Source organism: Mirounga leonina, unplaced genomic scaffold, assembly GCF_011800145.1.
Source record: "Mirounga leonina isolate KUSES-001 unplaced genomic scaffold, KU_Mleo_1.0 Mir_176, whole genome shotgun sequence".
Classification (NCBI taxonomy): Eukaryota; Metazoa; Chordata; class Mammalia; order Carnivora; family Phocidae; genus Mirounga; species Mirounga leonina.
Window position 1 is genome coordinate 30,698,261 of NW_023270454.1, and position 6,002 is coordinate 30,704,262.

General features: G+C 37.1%; 1 non-coding gene across 1 annotated transcript; it reads left to right on the plus strand.

The window, feature by feature from the left end:
- Positions 1–2,310: 2,310 nt before the first annotated feature.
- On the plus strand, positions 2,311–2,451 carry LOC118022601. The gene has a single exon (XR_004682519.1). It is a non-coding gene; the product is annotated as a U4 spliceosomal RNA (small nuclear RNA).
- The last annotated feature ends 3,551 nt before the right edge of the window (positions 2,452–6,002 follow it).

The window sequence follows — 6,002 nt, forward strand, 5'->3', positions numbered from 1 at the left end:
TCAGGCCTTTTTATGATTCACAGCTATCTCAAAAGTTTAACTGATTGATTTTTCAATTATATTGCATTTAGGGTTACTTGTGAAATAACCATACATGTTATTGTCTTTATCGGATCATTGCAAATATGAAAAATAAAAAAGATGTCATTATTGACCACCAGAACAACAGAATTTAGAACACATCATAGAGTTCGGGGGGAAGAGAGAGAGAGAACCTTATAACTGATTTCCTGAAGCTGTTTTTCTCAATCGGTTTCTCTCATACTGAAACACATGAAGGCAGAAAACAGTACAGTACATGAAGCAAAATGAAAAGAATGTATTAAAATGGATAGGTTTTAAGATCAGAGTTACAAATGTCACATAAATAAATAGGCTGAAAAATGTATATCTGGAAACTAATGAATTTAATAAAATAAACTGTAAGACATCTTACATTTCTGCCATTATAGACTCCCTCAGCATTTTCATTTGGATTCTATGTTAGGCATTCAAATTCTTATTTATACTTCTGGTACAAATCAAAACTGATGCGTTTGTAAAAGGACTTTTGATTGGTGTTGCTATTTGAGGAAATGAGTTGATTCATAATACCTTACAACTTGCTTCTGGTGGATGAGAAGCAATATTGTTATTTTGGCATTGAATAGTAATAAGGATCTCGGCATGGAGAAACTGAAAATGTTTATGTATCATTCAAAAAGATATTTTAACATAGTAACTAAGTTAGGCTTAAAGATAAGTACCAAAATATGTGCTAGAAAATGTTCTATTGATCAAATTTTTATCTCAACTATGTATTGTGAACATTCTGAATATCTTCAGGTTTATAAAAGAGTAACATTTAGGTAAGGTAAGGTATACATTTAGAATAATATGACATTTGGTTTTCTTCTATGTTCCGATCAAATGCACACTTAGAAAATACTAAGAACAATAATAAAAAGCCTGAAAAAATCTGAACTTTTCACTGCTTGTAAGATGAAGTCCAGAAACATTAATTTTAAAATTTCATATCATGATTATTATGTGCAAGATATTCAATAGCCATAAGGTTAGGGCTGTCCAGTATGGAAGCCCCTCACCACATGTGGCTGTTCTTGTCTTGATATATGGCTAATCCAAATTGAGATATGCTGTAAGGGAAAAACTCACACCAGTGTTTGAAGACCTATTATTTAAAAAAAGAATACAAAATATCTCATTAAGGATTTCTAGTACTCTTCCTAGAGTGTAGAGAGCAGAAAGAACATCAGTCCCAACTTTATTAAAAAAAAAAAAAATGGAATAACTTCAAATTCATGACTCTTTTGGAATCTATTATAGAACTGAGGTTCCAGAGCAATCACTTGTCCAAACGTCAAGGAGAGACCAGCACCTTCAAAGAGAGAAGAGACATGAACACATACTTACCAGATAACTAGACACTAATAAGAACAAAACTATAATAGTTGACATCTTGGTGAAGTCCCAGGGCAGACTTGCAGGAGAGTATAGAACCTGTGGGACTCTAGAAATTAGAGGAGTGCACACCCTCTTGCAAGATTTTCTCCATGCATCCCAACGTATAATCACAAAAAAGATCAGAGAGTGAAAAAAGGATTGGTTTTAAAGCAGACCCCATGGAGAGGGGAAGAGCACCTCTGTAGGAGGGCCAGGGAACTCCACTGACCCTTTCCCCCATTTCCTCTTAAGAAATGAAGATCTGTAGGAGGTAGGGAAACAAACACTTTCACCCTTAAAATACTGGTGAGGGAAGGGAACAGAAAAACCAAACTCCTAGAAGAGACAGGAGTGCATGCAGGGGCCCACATAACCAGAATATGGGCAGAAGAACTGAGAAAGCCACACCTCTGACACCCAGGGGTAAGGTTCCTGCCTAAGGCTGAAACTTAACCAGAACAGAGAAGAAATACCACCACTCATCACCAACAAACAAACAAGCTTCAAGTACCAACAGTGTGCAAAGATACCTTCTCTTGAGATACAGTGACAAGGGAATACCTCAAGCTGAGAGTCACACGGGTATTGTAGTAAATCAATTCTCATTCTAAACACAAGGTATCACTATAGGAATTCAAAGTGTGAGTTGAATTTAACCACAGCAACAGAAAGCCTCCAATCTAGCCCACTTCTAACTCAAACCCATATATTAAAAACCTAGCAGATGGACAAGTGTGCCCATTTCCAGGCCGAATAAATATGTATGAAAAAATGCACTCTCAAGAAACAAAGCATTCATCAGATCCAAACTCAGATATGACAGAGATGTTGGAACTATGTGAGAGGGAATTTAAAATAATTATGACTAGCTTTGCACATGGCAGTATCGTAGCCAATGAGGTTTATCTGAGGCACGATTACTGCTAATTAAAATAATTATGACTAATATTTATGGCTTTAATGAAAATGGTAGACATATGAATGTCAATGAAACCAAAGTCAAGTGGTTAATTTCAGCAGAGAGATGGAACATTAAAGCATGATTAAATGGAAATATTATAAATGAGAAAAATAGCAGTAAAGATAAAGAACACCTTTCATGTGTTCATGAGTACACTCAACACATCCAAAGAAGACATAAGTGAACTTGAAGATAGGAAAACAGAAATTATCCAAACTGAGGCACAAAGAGAAAAAAGAGTGAAACAAAAAATAGAACAGAGCATCTCTGCACCAGGACAACATCAAACAGTATAACATATGCATAGTTGGCATCCCAGGAGGCAAAGAGAGAGAGAACTTGGCAAAAGAAATCTTTTTAAAAATAATGGCCAAGAATTTTCTAAAATTGACACACGCCCAGCAGCAGATCCAAAAACTCAGAGACCAACAAACAGGAAAATACCAAAAGGCAAAAAGCAAACAAAACAAAATATAAGCACATACATAAGCATATCATATTCAAATGAGTGAAAACAGAAGTCAGAGTGAAAATTTTGGTGACAGAAATAAAAAGTACAGAGGATAGATACAGAGGAACAAATTTGAAACTTGCAGCTGAGTTTTTATGAGAAACCATGAAACAATGCAACAATATCTTTAATGTACTGAAGAATAAAACAAAACTATTAATCCAAGTTTCTATAGTCAGTAAAAATATCTTTCAAAGAGAAAGGAGATTTTATATATATGTGAAATATGTAACTGAGAGAATTCACCACCAGCAGACATACTCTGTAAGAAATGTTTAATAAAGTCTTCCAAGGAGAAGGAACATGCTGGAACAGGAAGTTGGACCTACAAAAGAAATGTAGAAGACTGGCCTGGAATAAAGGTAAATTACACTTTTATTTCTTAGGTTAAACAAATCCAAAAAATAACAGACAGCATAAAGCAGAAATAACAGCAATATAGTTTGTACTCCCAGCACACAAAAAATAAAATAAATGACCTTAATAACACAAAGGATGGGAGAGAAGAATTGGGAATATACTGTTGTAGATCTTCATGCTACATGCAAAGTGGTATAATATTTGCATTTCTCTGATTATTTAAGGAATTATAAGTTCTAGGACATAAATAATACATCAGTGCTAGAGATAAGGTGGAATCATAAAAAAATCTCAGTGAAACAGAAGTAAGACAAAAGAAGTGTAATAATGGAACAAATAGGGAAAGATCAAGTAGGGAGATAGCTCTCAGCTATTCCAGACACCAGCCCTTGCGTCAACACAACTCAGGACCCAGACGTTACACAACAAAGACCAGCCACACTCTTTGTGTGTCTTGTTCAAATTTCTGACCAAAAGAATTATGAGATGGAATAATACCAAATTGTCATTTTAAGCCATTATATTTTGGATTATTACATAGCAATAAATAATACAAACAGAGGGGAATTATGAAATCACAAGAAATGAAAATCTATCCAAATTAGCCAAATAAAAATATCTTTTTGATAAGGAGGTAGGGGTATCTCAAACACTTAATTTTTATTATAAATGTTTGATTGAAACTGGATCTTTTTTTTTAAGATTTCATTTACTAATTTGTCAGGGAAAGAGAGAGCAAGAGAGAGCACAAACAGGGGGAGGGGCAGAGGCAGAGGGAGAAGCAGACACCCCGCTGAGCAGGGAGCCTGATGCGAGACTCCATCCCAGGGCCCTGGGATCATGACGTGAGCTGAAGGCAGATGCTTAACCGACTGAGCCACCCAGCCATCGCTCAAACACTTAATTTTAAGAAACAGAGTTATGCCTTGCATATCATCCAAAGTGCTCAGTCAGCAACCTGCCTTGTAACTCTGTCTGGTGCCACAGGGATCCTCTGTATACACAGTTATTACACAGACCTTTCAGCCACATTGTCATTGCCACTGACTGCTTTGTGGAGAGTAAGTATAAAAAGATAGTAAAGACACAAGGTTGATATCTGTGAGGAACAGGGAAGACTGAATCAAGGATAGTAGTTCAGAGGCTTAGGGCTTGGCTAAAATGATCAAAATCCCAGCTACTCTATTTTCCAGTTGTGAGGCAAATTTCTTAACCTGGCTAAGCCTCACTCTTCATATAATCATTTGGGATAATAATAATTTATAGATATACTTTAAGGTTCAAATGAAATGATGTTAATAATGTCCCTGGTTCTCATATAAACTATTATTATTCTAGGGCTTTGGGGATAACTGGATAGACATTGGGTTTAATTCACTGAGACATAAGAAGAAAAACAAGAAGAATGAATTTTGAGGGGGGATGTGATATTGTAATTTGTAAGAAATACATATTTGGTCTTTGTTTCTCATACAGAGCTTCTAAAACCCTTGGAATTTCCTTGGTGATGAGAGCAGCAAAGGTTTGTTATGTTAATGAGGTGACTTTCGGATTCCACCTGATGATGGATGTTGGTTTGGAGGAGAATCAACAAGTGATCAGAGGGTTGGAACTTTCAGCCCCCCTCTCCCACCTCCTTGGAGGAGAAAGGAGCTAGAGAATGAGTTCAATCACCAACGGCCCATGATTTAATCAATCATGCCACTGTAATGAAGCCTCCATAAAACCCCAAATGGCAGAGTTTGGAGAGCTTCCATGTGGGTGAACACGTGGAGATTCAGGGAGAGTAGAGTGCTAAGAGAAAGCATGGAAGCTCTGTGCCCTTTCCCCATACCTTGCCCTATGCATCTCTTCCATGTTGCTGTTACTGAGTTATATCTTTTTTTAATCTTTATTTTTTAAATTTAAATTCAATTAGCCAACATAAAGTACATATTTAGTTTCAGCTGTAGTGTTCAATAATTTATTAGCTGCATGTAACACCCAGTGCTCATCACATCACATCTTTTTTTAATAAACTAGTAATCTAGTAAGTAAAATACTTCTCTGAGTTCTGGAAGCCTCTCAAGCAAATTAATTGAACCTGAGGAGGGAGTCATGGGAACCTCTGATCTATAGGCCATCAGAAGCACAGATGTTACTGGCACTTGAAGTGGGGAGCAGGCAGTCTTGTAGAACCAAGCCCTCAACTTATGGAATCTGGTGCTATCTCTAGGTAGTCAGAATGGACTTGAATTGTAGGATGCTTAGCTGCTGTCAGAGAATGGCTTGTCATCAGGGGGACCCTCCCTCACATTGGAATTGGTGTCAGAACCCATTTAGTTGGCATTAGAGAAGTGGGATTTGCTAGTATGGCCCTGGCTCATGGAAACCTGTGATTTGGGAAAAGAAAGGATGAAAGTGGGGGGTATGAAGAACCTTTGATTCCTGGGTGGCTGGGTGGTCACCATGGTATGGAGCAACAGCTATGCCGCATTCAGTTACTACAGGTAAAAGTTACTAATGGAATTCAGAGATGGATCCAACTCCCAGGGAGCTGGTTCACTTGATGCATAAGGAAACACACAATAATCAGAAAAAGGCAAAATATACAATCCCTGGATTGTTGCTATCTGTAATAGCTGAGACAAAAGTGAAAGAAAGTGCTGGGTTGGGACTTGAAGCTAAATGAAGGTAAGATTTGGGCCAATCTGAGCTTTGGCCGTTAGCCTTAAAGTTGCCTAGAAG